Source organism: Pelodiscus sinensis, chromosome 15, assembly GCF_052426305.1.
Source record: "Pelodiscus sinensis isolate ZL-2025 chromosome 15, ASM5242630v1, whole genome shotgun sequence".
Classification (NCBI taxonomy): Eukaryota; Metazoa; Chordata; order Testudines; family Trionychidae; genus Pelodiscus; species Pelodiscus sinensis.
The window spans coordinates 5,319,185-5,336,347 of NC_143066.1; the positions used below are offsets into that span (position 1 = coordinate 5,319,185).

The window sequence follows — 17,163 nt, forward strand, 5'->3', positions numbered from 1 at the left end:
ACTGGTGAAATTTACATGCCCCTTCCGGAAAAGGGGCCAGTGTAGACGAGCCCTGAGTGAGTGAGGCTGATACAGGGGAAGCAGCTCAACCATGTGAAGGGGCTGGCCAGGTCAGAGCTGGGTGTGGCAGTGACATCACAAGGCCTATTGCAGTACCTCAGCTTATTGGTTAAAGGACTTTGGGAGGTGATGACCTCACAGAGAGTCCATGGCAGCAGCCAGCTGGGACAGGCTGCAGGGCAGGAACAATCTCAGGGACCCTAATGGCTTTGCTGCAGGGAGTCTTGTTCTTGGGGTCTGCCTTTGAGGACTGAGAGAGAATTCAAGGTAACAAACGTGAGCACGAGGAGCCTCTTTGGAGTGTTCTCCTTCCCCAGAACTCCTATGCGCCAAATGACAGACGTTCCTGTGGAGAAAGTAAGTGCCTGTGAGATGTCTGGTGCCGATGCAGCCTGATCCACCTGGAGCTGGCCAAATGTGAGGCATGGGAAACACTAAGTTAAATGGGAGAACTATTTTCCCACCTAGACCTTTTCCTTTGTTACCACTGGGGACATTGGAATGTGTCTTTTTTGTTTCCCTTTCCCCATAGCTTCCTGCCTCTCAGAGCCTCTGTGCAGATTGGATGAGCTGGGGAGGCCGACAACAGGGAGGAGACGCAAGACTTTTATTATTCTCTTTAAGGCCCAGGAAATGAGCCAGAACCAGTCGTCTGCTTGGGGAATTGTTCTGCTTCTCGCCGTTGGTTGGCTCTGAGCAGTTCCTCAGTCTCTCTGGCAGTTGGGTGTGCCCCATGGCTGGGGAGCTGTGAGCCATGGGAGAGTGTCGCTAGCAGCAGTGTAGAATATGAGGTGCCCTGTCAGGTGGAGTCAGTACAGGTGCTGAGGGGTGCAGTAGAGCCCCATTCTTCCCCCCTTTTTCCCATGTGAGCCCACCAACCGGGGTCAGAAGCAGGCGATTCCTCCTGTGGCCGCTAGATGGCGATGCAGTCCCACACATCCCCATTCTCCTGATTGTCCAGATTTTTTATGCTCTCATCTAGCCTGTCCCAAATGTGGCTGTCAGGGTTACCAGCTGGCTTCAGAAAAAATACCGGACACGCTTGATCTCAGATGGGGGGGGACCCCAGCCATGAAGGGAGCGGGGCTGGCGGGAAGCAGGGCGGAGGCAGCAGGGCTGGCCGGGAGAGATCAGGGGGACGGGGGGATCAGCCAGCGGGAAGCAAGTCTGGCCAGGAGGGGGTCGGGGGAACGGAGCTGGCTGGGGGAGATCAGGAGGAGGACGAGGGGGCTGTTGGCCGGGAGCTGCCTAGGTAAGTGCCTCCCGGCCAGAGCCTGCCTCTGACACCCCTCCCCCTCCACCCAACTCCCTGACCCAGGTTACCAACCCCTCCTGCTCCAGGTCACCACCCAATACCTCTCTACCCACCGTCTCCAGGTCACAACTCCCTCCCTGGCCCTGCACCCCTCCCCCAAGCCAGAATCCTCTCCTGCACTTCAACCCCCTTCCCCAGGTTACAAGCGCATCCCTCACCCAAACTTCTCTCAGACCCCACAGCCTTTCCTGCACACCACTACCCTACCTTGAGCTCCCCTCAGCACTGAGCCTCCATTCCAGACCCCACACACCCTCCATAGAAAACTGGCGCTCTTAACCACATACTAAAACCTTGGAATGACCACCCCCATAAAAAATTATTGCCCACCCCTGCATTGTGGGTTGCTACGTCACCCATACACCAGCAGCACTCAATTCTATGTCTCCTCCCCATTACCCCAGACCGCTGTCTCTGAGATCCAGCAGAAAGTGAGCTGGCTACAACGCAACTCCAATAAGATGGATACTTTGTCTGCTGAGAGCAGACAGCATTTGGGGTGATGAGCAGAAGTAGTAGGAGCATTGCCAGCAGATGGAGGGAAGTGATTATTCCCCTCTATTCAGCACTGGTGAGGCCACACCTAGGCTATATCTAGACTACATCCCTTTTTCGTAAAAGGGATGTTAATTAGACGTATCGCAATTGCTAATGAAGCCGGGATTTAAATCTCCCCCACTTCATTAGCATAAAAATGGCTGCCACTTTTTTTTGGTACGGAGCTTTGCCGGAGAAAAGCGCCAGTCTCGACGCTGATCTTGCAGAAAATAAAGCCTTTTCCGAAAGATCCCTTAGCCCTCTATGAAATAAGGGGGGCACTGGGGAAGCACTGGGATGGGTTCCCTATGGAAGGGGTGGAATCTCAAACCTTAGAAACTTTTAAATCCCAACTTGACAAAGCCCCGGCTGGGATGAGTTAGTTGAGGTTGGTCCGGCTTTGAGCAGGGGATCGGAACAGATGTCTTCCTAAGGTCTCTTCCAACCCTCATCTTCTATGATTCTATGATGTCTGCACTGTCTCTCACCATTCCCCAAAACGTGTCTCAGCCCCAGGGACTTACTGGCTCCATCATCGCTCTGGTAAGGGAAGTGGGCTTTTGGGCCATTCTCCATGCAGTTATGGCTGCTCCCCTCCAAGGCAGACTTCCAAGGTTCCAGCCACATCTCTGTGACCTCCATGCTAGTGCATTGTTTTCCTGTGTACATAGGGTGACCAGACAGCAAGTTTGAAAAATCAGGACAGGGAAGTGGGGGGGGGGGGGGCGGAATTAGAGGCACCTATATAAGACCCAAATATCAGGATTGTGCCTATAAAATTGGGGCATCTGATCACTCTGTGTGTACTGTACTTAGCAACATCTTTCAGCACCACGTCGGCCATTATGAGCACACACCTGTACCTGCTGGATCTCTGCTAGCTTAGACCCTCCCCCCTACAGTGGTTGAGGTCAGCAGGTGTCCTTTGCTAGGGTCCCCTCTGAGACTTGGCCACTCAGTTTACCCAGAACATTGTGTCCTGCTCTGAGAAAAAGCTTCATCCAGACCTCCAGCTCAGCCAGAAGACTCCAGCTCATCACGCAGCTGACTTTATTGGGCATGTAACAGCTCTTTGTCCAGGCACCACAATTCCACATCGCGCTGCCTACTAGACCGTTCCACAACTTTGTGTACATGTTTTCTGGCCACTAACATCTAAGCTTCTAGCATGTAAAGACCAATCACTGTGCAGATCATGTCAGGGAAGCATATCAATTCACCGTGACTCTGCCTCCCTTGTTGTCTATAAACAGACTCACAATAATTAGTTGTTTCAGCAATTACTGGTTCAGGCTCGTTCAGCAGTGACTTGTTCAGACATGCCTGTTCTTACCTTGGGCCTGCTCACAGCAGCTCAGCCAGCCGGACATGCTTGTGCTATTCTTGGACTGGTGTCAGGGAGTTCTTAGTAAATGGCCTGCACCTTTGGGCCGACTGCCCTGGTCTTAGGAAGGTGAATCGGTAGGTTGACATTTATGCGCTAGGATCTGGGATAGGGCTTGTCCTCTGCTCCCGCCATTAAAGGGCCTATAGTGACTTGGCTGAGGCCTGTTCCCTACAGCTTGAAGTCCCAGCAACTTCTCTGCAGGAGGCTAGTGTATCCAGCCTGCATCCCCTCCTGGCTCGGGCCAGACTGAGCGGAGCAGCTCCCTTTCGAATGCTCGCTGCGCTGCCCTCCAGAGGCGAGGAGTTGCGGCTCCTGCGTCCAGTGCAGTGCCTCACCCCTGCCAGGTGGAGACACCCCATCGCAGGAAGTCTGTTTCTCTTACAGCTGATGGAGGGGGTTGCGCCTTCACAACTCTGGTTGTGTCCGGGTGTTCAGAGCACATGTCGGGCAGTTTCAGTGGAAGCAGCAATGGCGGGAGATCTGGACTGAAGAATTAAGTGGTCTGCTGAGCTCTGTTTGAAGGTGTCGGGAGAAAACCTGCAAAGCAAACGCAAGTATTTGAAACCAAGCGAAGGTTTTGTCCCTGTGGAGCATATTTAAATCAGCTGTGTCTTTGTTGAGTCCCTCCTCTATGCCTCTCTGTGGAGAGATACTAGACAGAAAATAGATTTGGATCCACCGAGAATCACAAATCCAACCCAAGCAAAGCAGGGAGGGATGTGAGAGTAGCTGAGATGTATGACCCAGTCTTAATATTCCTGGCTAAGAAGCCACATTCCCTGGGTGCTCCAGACCCACAGAGAATGTTCAGACCTCTATCCCCACCTCGTGTTGGCCTTGTGCACTGCAATTATTCTGTGCATCAAATAGGTGAGGCGAGGGTAATGCTGCTGAGTGTATTCGTTAAAAAATAGCAGCATTAACAATTCAATAATGAAGCTTTTGTTAGAAAAAGCATTAGGCTCGTATGAAGAATGCAAATGTTGTGGTCGGGTTATGCTACCTGCCCGATGATCAAGAAAAAGATATTGATTGTCCAATATTGAGAGGGCTCAAAGAAACAACTAAGTCTAGTCACCTGCTAATAATGGATGATTTGGACAATCTGCATACCCCCTGGATTTACAGCTGTGTGTGGTTTAGGGAGTCAGTTTCTCAGCACTCAAAACAATTGGGGTTTTTTTTTGGGGGGGGGGACAGCTAGCTCTCAAAGGGTATGTCTACACTACAGCATTATTTTGAAATATCTTATTTCGAAATAACTCATCTACACACACAATGCATTTTGAAATAGCCTTTTGCTATTTCGAAATAGTGCGTCCACACTGATTGGATGCTGAGTCGCATTTAAGGCTGGCCGGAACCAGTTCTGGCAGGGCATCAGGTCAGGAGTTACCGCGTGTGTCTCCTGCCTGCGACTATCTGGGACTCGTGCTTAAAGGAGCCCCCCATGGACAGCTGGTTCTCAGGTTTCCCAGCTTGCTTGCCTACCTCTCTGAGGGACAGCAAAGCGTTTGTTCTCTGCGTGCTCTGGTTGCCCTCACTCAGGACACCACAGCGCTCTGCAACATGGAACTGGAGCTGCCCCTGCGCACTCTGCTGCTCTTGGACATGTTGCTGCAAGTCTGGCAGCACTTTCTGCAGGCTGTCTCTCAGGAGCTGCAGCAACCCAACCGCCAGGCCTTCTTCCAGACCCTCCTGGGGTATGTGGAGGAGCAGCTGCAGCACCTGGATGCCAGAGTGCCCCGCCACATCTGGCATCTGGAAATGGTGGGACCACATAGTCCTAGAATGCTGGGGAGACCAACAATGGATCCAGAACTTCAGGATGAGGAAGGACGCCTTCCTGGAACTCTACGAGTGGCTCGCCCCTGCTCTGAGGTGACGGGACATACATATGAGGCCCGCCATTCCCCTCCACAAGCATGTTACCATCGCCCTTTGGAAGCTCTCCACGCCAGATAGCTACCAATCTGTGGGGAACCAGTTTGGTGTGGGGAGATCCACCATCGGGGCTGTGCTCATGCAGGTATGGCAATCTCGGGTGACTGTCCCATAAGGGGGATAGAAGGAGGGAATGGGCTACCTAGGGGGAGGGCAGAATGGAGGTGGTGTAAGTCCCCTCCCCGGGAGAGTTTGTTCTGTCCCAGCCGCACAAAGGCCTGCCTGCAATGGCCAGGATTGCTGGGGCTGCTCCTGGTGTGTGGGGGAGCAGGGGATTAGAGGGGAGAGGGGAGAACTCTCAGGCTGGAAGATAGCTAATGTGATGCCAATATTTTAAAAGGGCTCTAGAGGTGATCCCGGCAATTAGAGGCCAGTAAGTCTATGTCAGTACCGGGCAAATTAGTTGAAACAATAGTAAAGAATAAAATTGTCAGACACCTAGAAGAACATAATTTGTTGGGCAAAAGTCAACTTGGTTTCTGTAAAGGGAAATCATATTACTAATCTATTAGAGTTCTCTGAAGGGGTCAACAAACATGTGGACAAGGGGATCCAGTAGATACAGTGTACTTAGATTTCCAGAAAGCCTTTGACAAGGTCCCCCTCACCAAAGGCTCTTACGTAAATTAAATTGTCATGGGATAATAGGGCAGATCCTTTCATTGACTGAGAACTGGTTAAAAGACAGAAAACAAAGGGTAGGAATAAATGGTAAATTTTCAGAATGGAGAGGGGTAACTAGTGGTGCTCCCCAAGAGTCAGTCCTAGGACCAATCCTATTCAACTTATTCATAAATGATCTGGAGAAAGGGGGAAATAGTGAGGTGGCAAAGTTTGCAGACAATACGAAACTGCTCCAGGTAGTTAAGACCAAAGCAGACTTTGAAGAACTTCAAAAAGATCTCACAAAACTAAGTGATTGGGCAACAAAATGGCAAATTAAATTTCATGTGGATAAATTTAAAGTAATGCACATTGGAAAAAATAACCCCAACTATACATATAATATGATGGGGGCTAATTTAGCTACAGCTAATCAGGAAAGACATCTTGGAGTCATCGTGGATAGTTCTCTGAAGATGTCCATGCAGTGTGCAGAGGCAGTCAAAAAAGCAAACAGGATGTTAGGAATATTAAAAATGGGATATAGAATAAGACAGAGACATTGCCCATAACTTGAATACTGCGTACAGATGTGGTCTCCTCATCTCACAGATACACTGGCATTAGAAAAGGTTCAGAGAAGGGCAACTAAAATAATTAGGGGTTTGGAATGGGTCCCATATGAGGAGAGAGAAAAGAGACTGGGACTTTTCAGCTTGGAAAAGAGGAGACTGAGGGGGGATAGGATAGAGATCTATAAAATCATGAGTGGAGTGGAGAAAGTGAATAAGAAAAAGTTATTTACTTGTTCCAATAATATAAGAACTAGAGGCCACCAAATGAAATTAATGGGCAGCAGGTTTAAAACAAATAAAAGGAAGTTCTTCACACAGCGCATTGTCAATCTGTGGAACTCCTTGCCTGAGGAGGTTTTGAAAGCCAGGACTATAACAGGGTTTAAAAGAGAACTAGATAGATTCATGGAGGTTAAGTCCATCAATGGCTATTAGCCAGGATGAGGAAGGAATGGTGTCCCTAGCCTCTGTTTGTCAGAGGGTGGAGATGGATGGAAGGAGAGAGATCGCTTGACCATTACCTCCCTCTGGGACACCTGGCATTGGCCACTGTCGGCAGAGTGAGTACTGGGCTGGATGGACCTTTGGTCTGACCCAGTATGGCCATTCTTATGTTCTTAGGCACCCTGCCGCCCCTGTGATTGTCGGGCTTTGTGTGTCCTGCAGGTGGTCAGGGCGATCAACACTGTCTTGCTTCGCCGAATCATCTGCCTGGCAGATGTCAATGCCATCATCAAGGGGTTTGGTGCCCTGGGCTTCCCTAACTGCCGGGGGGCTATTGACGGGACACACAACCCTATCCATGCCCCGGACCACCAAGCCTCCATGTACATCAACTGGAAGAGATACTTTTCAGTGATCTTGCAGGCCGTGACTGACCACCGGGGCCACTTTGTGGACATTAATGTTGGCTGGTTGGGCAAAGCACACGATGCGCGGGTCTACCACAACTCTTCTGTGTGCCAGAGGCTGCACGCCGGGACTTTCTTCCCTGACCGCCACATCACAGTCAGAAATGTGGACATGTCTGTCTGCCTGGTGGGGGATGCAGCCTATCTCCTACAGCCCTGCTGATGAAGCCCGACACGGGACACCTCAACCCTTCCCAACAGGCATTTAATGCCAGACTCAGCAGGGCCCTCATCATGGTCGAGGGTGCCTTCGGGCAGCTGAAGGCCCATTTTAGATGCCTCGTCACCCACCTGGACCTCTGAGTGGAATATTCCGCACGTGGTGGCGTGTTGTGTGCTGCACAATGTGTGTGAGCGGAAGAGGGAGGTCTTTCTGCCAGGCTGGGAGGCTATCGGGGGGCTGACGGCATCTGGGAGGCCCTGTGGGAGAGCTTCCACCCAGAGGACCAGTAACAGTGCTCCCTGGTCCACCCTACTGGGGGCTTGTTTCACTCTTCCCTCACATCCTTCCACTTCCCCCTGCCTTCCCCCTGTTCCTCATGGAAAATAAAGATGGGTTTTTAACAAACTGAACTCTGTTTATTGAACCAAACTGGGTGGGAAATGAAACTCGGGTGAGACTGGGGAAAGGAGGACGGAGAGGGGAGGAGAGAGGGTGGGAGAGGGGAGGGGGAAACTTGGGAGGAGGGAGCAAGAAGGGGGAAGAGAAGCTCAGGGTCAGAGCAGTGCAGAGGCCTCGGCTTCCCCGGGGGGGTATAGAGGGAGAAGCAGGAGTAGGGGAGAGGGAGCGGGAGGAGGAGCGATCGCTGGAGAGGTAGCAGAGGCTGGAGCAGCAGGGGGCAGTAAGCTCTGCACCAGGGTCTGTAGACGGGCGCAGATGGCATGACCCTGAGCAAGCTGCTTCTGCCACCTCTCCCACCGGAGCTGCAGATCTTCGACCCAGTGGTCAAGGGTGAGGTGCAGGGCTCGCAGGGCCCCCAGGTGCTGCCACTGGTATTCATCCATTGGACACGTGGGCCTGCGGAGCCCTCGGGTGTGGATGTGCCTGGTGGTGTGGTGCGCCCGCCACTCGCTGCTCGTCCGGCTGTGGAGAACAAGGACAAATGGTGAGTCATCCCTGAGGACACAGTGCCTGACTCCCAGCCCTGCTCTGCAAGGCGAGGACGACAGTTCTCCTTGCCATCAGAGCCAAAGTGCTTGAACACAGACCATGTCTAGGGGGCCCTGCTATCCCTGGGAGTGGAGCTGCCCTGAGACTGCGCCCATGCCCCTGTGCTGTATTTTGGTGTGGGGGGAGGGATGTCCCCTGCCTCCTTGAAAAGGGGCTTGTGGAGGGAGAGCATCTTGCCGTGTCCCATCCCAGGGTCAGGAGCATGTCGTTTCTCTCCACACACCCTTGTGGCTACCAGGCCAAGGCCCCTGTGTGGCAGCCAGCTGGGGCCATGTGCCCAGGAGTGGCACAGCACATGCTCACACGAGCACAGGCTGCTGTGTGATCCAAGGCCAGCAAGGCCCAGGCGCACTGTCCCTCGCCCCCCACCTCTCCCAAGCCTTCCCCCTGCATAAGGGGACAGTGCTAGCACTAACATGATGTTCTGTCCCTGGCCTCGGATGATGCCTGGGACAGGTCCGCAGGGACGGCTTGGGGGTCCTGGCTCAGCTGGGTGGTGACGCTGGCCTCCTCTGGCTCCTGGCCCTCCTTCTCCTCCTCCTCCTCCATGCCGTCATCAGGGCCCTCAGCGAGGACGACATCGGCTGGCTTTGCCCCGGAGTTGATGACCACCTGGGGGGAATGAACTGTCCTGCCCCTAAGATGCGGTCCAGGGCATCGAAGTAGGGGCAGCTGTCTGTGTCTGCCCCTGATTGGGAGCTGCCCTCTCTGGCCCTGGCATAGGCCTGCTGCAGCTCTTTAATCTTCATCCGCACCTGTTCCTGGGTGCAGATGTGGCCTCTGTCGGCCATGCTGGCAGCCATCTGGCCATAGACGGCCGCGTTCCTGTGTCTAGTGCGGAGATCATGGAGGTTGGTGGCACCCCCCCAAACCTCAATAAGGTCCATGACCTCCGCAGGAGACCAGGAGGGCACCAGTCTCTTCCAGCCCCTGGCAGGCTCTTGGGAGCTGGCGGACTGCTCCCGGGAAGTAGTGGAGGGCTGGCTGGTACCGGCTGGCTGGCTCATTTTGTGCCACTGGGTCAGAGGCAGCAGCACAGTGGCTGTCAGGGCTGCCAGGCCTGGTGCTTGCCACAAAGGCTCTGGGCAGACTCTACACCTTTAAGAGCTCCGGAGTGTGGGGGAAGGAGAAGAGTTTTCCTGTTTGTGGTCAGAGCAGCCAGCAGGGCACCCGGGGAAGGGCTGGAGGTCTCCTCTTTTGAAATAGCCCCTATTCCCTGTCTACACAGCGCCTATTCCAAAATAGCTATTTCGGAATAGGTGCTATTCCTCGTAGAATGAGGTTTACATATTTCGAAATAAGCCGTCCGCTGTGTAGACGCTAGCACAGTTATTTAGAAATAACGGCTGTTATTTCGATATAACTTTGCTGTGTAGACATACCCAAACACACAAGGTAACAAGCTATTCTTGATGTGATCCCATGTAACTCATAGACCTTGATTCAAACAGTAACTAGAGCTGTTGCGCACTACCCAACAGTGGTCATAACCTAGTGACATTCAGTGTCCCCCATAGGGAACATATGAACATCTGCCATGGTGTTCAACATGCTATCCATATGCTATAGTGGCTACTGCTTGAGAACTGGTTGGACACCACGGATCTAGTGTGTGGACACTAACCTGTAGAATGGAGATTTAAAAAAAACTTAATCTGATGCCCTAAAGTCAAAAGTTAGGCCAATGAACATGTTTAAGCTCACCTTGGAGGTGATGGAAACATGTGGTACCATCAGGGAGTCCCAGATATTGAACAAAGCTCAGAACACAACAAGAATCCAGAAGGCAAGAACTAAACTAGCACAGCTAAATGGGAAGGTTCAAGTGGTTTTATCTGAGCCAAACAAGTGCCCTTCAGAACAGAAAGTCAGCTGTCGTGAAGCCAGCAGACTAGACCGAAAGTGATGGCAGGCAGTGTATAAAATGAAGTTCAGAGGATCAAATGTCAGAGGCAGGAAATCTGTGAATTGATTTGTAAAGGGAGCAGTTACTGACGATAGGGACACTGCAGAGGAGGTAAAGGATTTCTGTGGTGAATGGAAGTCTGTGACAATTACAAGGTTTGCATCCGAAAGGGTTTCCTGGTCCTGCTTGCAGGCGTGGTGGCTTTGTAGAGAGAGTGCTAACTGCGTCTTTCAGCAATCAGTCTGTGAAGAGCAGCCATGGGCAAGGAGGGAGAGATGTGTCTCTCTCTGCCTTTGGTTTGGTTCTGGTACACAAGCTTCTGGATTTTAAGAAGTGACGTCGTGTTACACTGTAACCTTCCAGAAAGAGCATTCCATGAATGTAACAATTTCTGTCCATCGGTCCTCACCACTGAGGATGCTTGGGACATACTTATCATGGAGCTGCTCTTGTCAGGGACTCAAGACAAGGTGCTTTTAGGTATGCCTGCACTTCTGTCGAGCACAGAACACGCAGTGAGTGCGGCTATAAGTAGCAGTGTAGACAGGGAGGCATGACTTAGACACACAGCCTGCCCTACATGCCGGAACCCCCAGGATATGTACCCTACATGACTCTTCACACCCAACCAGTGCCTCCCACGTCTTCTGTGCACACAGCTATTTTTGGCAGGGATGTTGCCCGCTGTATCCCTGCTGCCTCTTGATATGCCATGTAGCTACACGTGCAATGCCTGTATTCCACACGCCCCCATCAGTGTAGACATACCTTTGAGACTAAGGTAAGGAAAGAGGTGCTGGGAAATGCAGGAGGGCACAAGGACTGTGTGGTACTCGTACCAGTGTTATGAATGAGCTAAGAATGGAAATGAATTAAACAGCTCATTTAATTCAGCTTCCATACCAGACACACCAGATAATTGTAGCTTTTAAAGAAGGTGCCAGGGGGGATTCTGGGAATTAGAAACCAACAAGGCTTACTTCAGTAACAACTATGCGGGTGAAACAATTAAAACCAGAATTGCAGAAACCTACCTACCCAGCAGAAGGGCTAATCAGAAAGATTTCTGCCCAGACAAAAAGCATGCCTCACCAATCTATTGTGCTCCTCTGAGCATTTCAGCAAAATAGTACATCAATTAAATTGGGCTTTCAGTGTATCCTATTGGCTATTAAGGGAACAGAGGGCATGTCTGCTCTGCCCAGTAGATCAGAGTAAAATGGTGTGAGTGGCATTGCACATCAAACCGCTACCCTAATCCTCCCATGTGGACACCACAGTTCTGAACTTAAAATGTGTACATTAGTGCAAACCTGGACCCTCACCCACAGGAGCGTGATGGCGTAGCATTTTGCACACTGCTATTCACACACTCTTACTCTGCAGTGCACGGCATGAAACAGATCTGGACAAAACAAGAGTTGGACTAAATGATCGGTTTTCATCATGGAAAAAGTGATTTCACACAGCCCTCCCCTAGGATTGGTGGCTGTTTATCGTCTTTGTCGATCTATTTATCAATGATGTAGAAGTGAGTGAGCAGTGCCAGGGAAAAATCATGGGGTGACAGCAAACTCCAGAAAGGCTATGGGAATTTCAATAGGATGTAGCAAAGCTATGCAAATGAACAACTCCAGGACAGATGAAATGCGGTGCTGATAGATAAAGAGAAAGGCACATTGAAAGGAATTATTTGAACTACTTGTCCACCTCACTGGGTTCTAAATTAATTGCAGCATCTCAAAAAAGAGAGTTGGGTGTCAACCTGGACAGATCAGTGAAAACTGTACTTCATGGGCGACAGTTGTAAACAAACAAAATCTTAGGCTGCGTAAGGAATGTGATGGAGACTATGTCATCACATTAATCAGTAATATGCCCTTATCTGAAATATTGCATTCTTTACCACCCCATGCCTCAGTTTCCCCATCTATATAATGGGGATTATGATAGTGATCTCCTTTGTAGTGCTAGATAAGAGCTAGATATTATTTAGTTCTCGGTACCCTAGCTAAAAAAAACCCGATGTAGCAGAAATTAGAAGCGTTTGGAGAGAAGTAAGAATCATAGAATACTAGGACTGGAAGGGACCTTGAGAGGTCATCAAGTCCAGTCCCCTGCCCTCAAGGCAGGACCCAGTACAGTCTAGACCATCCCTGATAGACATTTATCCAACCTACTCTTAAATATCTCCAAAGATGGAGATTCCACAACCTCCCTAGGCACTTTATTCTAGTGTTTAACCACCCTGACAGTTAGGAACTTTTCCCTAATGTCCAAACTAAACCTCCCTTGCTGCAGTTTAAGTCCATTGCTTCTTGCTCTATCCTCAGAGGCCAGGAAGAACAAGTTTTCTCCCTCCTCCTTGTGACACCCTTTTAGATACCTGAAAACCGCTATCATGTCCCCTCTCAATCTTCTCTTTACCAAGCTAAACAAGCCCAATTTTTTCAGTCTTCTTCATAGGTCATGTTCTCTAGACCTTTAATCATTTTTCTTGCTCTTCTCTGAACCTTCTCCAATTTCTCCACATCTTTCTTGAAATGTGGTGCTCAGAACTGGACACAATACTCCAACTGAGGCCTAATTAGTGCAGAGTAGAGCGGAAGAATGCCTTCTCGTGTCTTGCTCGGAACACACCTGTTAATGCTTCCCAGAATCATGTTTGCTTTTTTTGCAACATCGTCACACTGTTGGCTCATATTTAGCTTGTGGTCCATTATAACCCCCTAGATCCCTTTCTGCCGTACTCCTTCCTAGACAGTCACTTTCCATTCTGTATGTGTGAGAAGAACCATTAGAGGCTTGGAAAAACTCACAGGAGGCTCATAAGTGTTGACATTCAGAGGAGAAAAATAAGGTATGCAAATTAATTTGTTGTAGAGAACCTAGATCAGGTACTTCTGTTCATCCTCTCAACGCACCAACCCAAGGCAGTGAACGAAACTGAAAAAGTGACTACATTAAAAGGGATTGTGATGGGTTACCCACCTCACACAGTACTGGAAGGGGTTAAAGTGGCCACATAGGTCAGTCTATTAACCCCACAGGCTGCATCTGAAGGGAGAGCCAAGGAGCAAAGACTTGAGTGCAGGCAAGTTCAATTGGGCAGGAAGAGGCAGGGCTAATAAAACCAGGAAGCTGGTAGCACACAGAAGAGGCTGCTGGGAAATGGCAATCGCTCCCTGGGAGGAGGGTTTGGAGCTGGTCTGCCCAGAGCGAGGCTGAACCAGGAATGGGAGGAAGCAGTCGGGAAAGAAGCAGTGACCTGCTGGACCATGGATGTTGCTGGACCAGAGTCCCAGTTTAGGGAGATACCACTTATAGTGTCTGTTACTCCAGGGGCAGAACCAGTTACCTACCCTGGGGCCCACAGTCTGCATGTCCAGTTGGCAGGAGCATGTCTCCTTCCCGTTCAGTGTTCGTGAGGCCAGGCCTGTCCCGCTAGGTGCTAGATCCTTGGCCAAACCCAGGACCAGAGCTCGTGGAGTCATGACTGTTGCTCCATCTGCCAGCCTGGGAGGTCAGACGTCGCACCGCCAAGAGCAGTAGAGGTCCCTGTCGACGTCTTGCCGCCTCCTTGATGACAGGATGGTCTTGGGCTCCTGCTAGCTATGCCACGTGCTGTTCTCTCTTGCCACGTTTGCTCTGCAAGTGCCTCCTGCTGGGTCATCAGCAAGTCCACCAAGGCTTTTATGCGTCGCCCCCTTCTGAGGGTCTGATTTATTAACTAAAAGTTTAACAGGTCCATCAGAATATCTGCACCCGGTTAGCAGCAAAGTGGACTCTGCCTACATTCATCCCTCTCCCCTGGGCCTATCTGTCCCGTGTCAGGCCCTTTCCCTAGAGGGCCGGCACACACAATGTTGATTCCTGCCAGGAGCCAGAACCACTGCAGGGCCTTCCCATGACAGCAGCTCTTTTCGGGCTGCATGCGGGGCCTTCTGCAGCTGTCTGGGAAGTCCCTCCCCCAATGCCTTTCCCACTGAGTTCTCCTGCTCTGGCCCTTGGGAGCATCTCTAACAAGCCTCCTCTTCCTAGCCAATCTCTGGTCGTTTTTATCAGGTCCCTGTACTTGCTAGTCAGTTAGCTGCCAACCGATCACCTTACGGTGGGCTGAGAGGTGGGCTGAGAGGGCCTTGTCTCCTTAAAGAAGTCTGCCACAAGTACACTGGGCCCTGATCCCTTTCAAGGGGCCAGCCAGCCCATGACACAGTCTGCTATAGTTTGAGGAGGGAGGTTGGCTGGTGAGAGAAGGGGTGGATGCATGTGCCATTACAGGAGTGTCTTTAGGCTGGTGGTGATTTTAGCGAATGCAGGGCTTCTTGGGGTGATCATGGAATCCTAGAATAGTAGAACTGGGAGGGTCCTCAGAGGACATCAGGTCCAGTCTCCTGCCCTCACAGCAGGACCAAGCACCAAGCGGGGCTGCTCACATGCCGGGCACCTGGGAGCTGGCAGCGCCCATGAGCCCGGTGGTGGGGCCACCCATGTGCTGCGCGCCCAGGTCGATGACACCCCTACGCTGCAAGCCCGGGGCTGGCACAGCCCTCGCGCCGCTCACCCGGGGTCAGGGCTGCCCATGTGTTGCATGCCCGGGGCTGGCACAGATCTCGCGCTGTGCACCCAGGGGTGGGGCCACCTAACCACTGCGCGCCCGGGGCCGGCCCCGACCATGCGCCACGCACCCGGAGACAGGGCCGGCCCCGATCACTCGGCGGGCACACAGAAATGGCCCGGCGGGCGCCATGGCGCCTGAGGGCACTGCGTTGGAGACCACTGATCTAGATAGGTCATCCCTGACAGGTGTCTGTCTAACCTGCTCTTAAATATCTCCACAGATGGGGATTCCACAACCTCCCTGGGCAATTTATTCCAGCGTTTGACCACCCTGACAGTTAGGAAGTTTTTCCTAATGTCCAACCTAAACCTCCCTTGCTGCAATTAAGCCCATTGCTTCTTGTCCTGTCCTCAGAGGCCGAGAAGAATGGTTTTTCTCCCTCCTCCTTGTAACAAACATGCTTTTAGTGAGTGGCATGGCATTGTGCAATGAATTTCTATTCAATAGATTCACCAAGTTCTTTCCCCTTTCCCCTTACAGATGTAACATGACATGCTTCATTTCCACTTTTGTCTGGTGGAATGATGCAGGTTGTTCAACACTGAAGGAAACATTTGCTTCTAGAAATTCTGATATGAACAAGATTGTTGCAGTGTTTGCATGGGTTGCAGTGTTTCCAACTTTCACAACATTTGTCTCTATTTTGTTAAAGCCCCAGGGTATGTCTACACTACCCCGCTAGTTCGAACTAGCGGGGTAATGTAGGCATACCGCACTTGCTAATGAAGCCTGGGATTTGAATTTCCCGGGCTTCATTAGCATAAGCGGGGAGCCGCCATTTTTAAATCCCCGCTGCTTCGAACCCCGTGTAGCGCGGCTACACGGGGCTCGAACTAGATAGTTCGGACTAGGGTCCTATTCCGAACTACCGTTACTTCTCGTGAAACGAGGTGTACCGGTAGTTCGGAATAGGCACCCTAGTCCGAACTACCTAGTTCGAGCCCCGTGTAGCCGCGCTACACGGGGTTCGAAGCAGCGGGGATTTAAAAATGGCGGCTCCCCGCTTATGCTAATGAAGCCCGGGAAATTCAAATCCCGGGCTTCATTAGCAAGTGCGGTATGCCTACATTACCCTCCTAGTTCGAACTAGGAGGGTAGTGTAGACATACCCCCAGTAATTGCCTTGCTCTTGGAGTTGCAAAAAGTTTGAAAATATGAACTCTGTGCATGCTAAAGGTTAAAAAAACCAGATGCTAATTAAAAAGAATCCCAAACATTTGGGGTTCTTTCAATCTCTCAGTTTTAAGCCAATCATGATTTTTAGGGAACAAACTCATGATTTTTGTAACGTTTTAAACATTAATGTTTAATTCAAAACAAATGGTTTTGAATCCAGAACAGATTTTATTTTTTGTTTTTTTTTTTTTCCTCCAGCAGCTACACCCAGCTTGATATTTCTCGCTTTGTTTGGATGTAATGCAGGAACTTCTGAATGCCAAATCTAATCAATTCCAATAATGCAAAGAACATTCTAGGCACCGATGGGCAGAACCTTCGTGAGCTTGGGGAAAGCTGGGAAACGGAAAGGGGAAAAGAGGGGACAAATGCAGGCCCTAGAGTTTGTTTAGCAGAGCCACTGCTTCAAATACCTCTGTAATGGTCTGTAGCTCAAAGAACCTCTTGATGCCAGCCACCACTGACTTCCATCATAACGACACCCGGAGCTCTAAGCCTCCTCCTCATTCATTTAAGGCCTTGTCTACACTGGCATGTTTTGTCACCAAAAATGCCTTTTGTTGACAAAAGAGTGAGGCTACGTCTACATTGGCAAGATTTTGTGCAAATGCTTTTAACACAAGAGTTTTTGCATTAAAGTATTTGCGCAAAAGAGCGTCTACACTGGCATGTGCTTTTGCGCAAAAGTATCCGTGCCAGTGTAGACGCTCTCTTGCGCAAGAAAGCTCTTATGGCCATTTTAGCCATCGGGCTTTCTTGCGCAAGAAATTCATGTTGCCTGTCTACACTGGCCTCTTGCACAAGAATACTTGCGCAAGAGGGCTTATTCCTGAGCGGGAGCGTCATAGTTCTTACGCAAGAAGCACTGATTTCTTACATTAGAACGTCAGTGTTCTTGTGCAAGAACTCGCGGCCAGTGTAGACAAGAGGCAAGTCTTTGTGCAAAAGCAGACACTT

The 17,163-nt window shown here is 50.7% G+C and overlaps 1 protein-coding gene across 2 annotated transcripts in view; it reads left to right on the forward strand.

Annotated features, from left to right (window-relative positions):
- The first annotated feature begins 227 nt into the window (after window positions 1-227).
- The window catches only part of CREBBP (CREB binding lysine acetyltransferase), a 179,225-nt gene continuing 162,289 nt past the window's right edge, over window positions 228-17,163 (forward strand). Inside the window, exons 1-2 of one of the 2 annotated variants that reach the window (XM_089782216.1) lie at window positions 228-327; window positions 3,684-3,849. The gene's annotated coding sequence lies outside the window, so the exon portion shown is untranslated. Of the gene's footprint in view, window positions 418-3,683; window positions 3,850-17,163 lie in introns of both variants that reach the window. The other variant, XM_089782217.1, reaches the window with a different exon arrangement.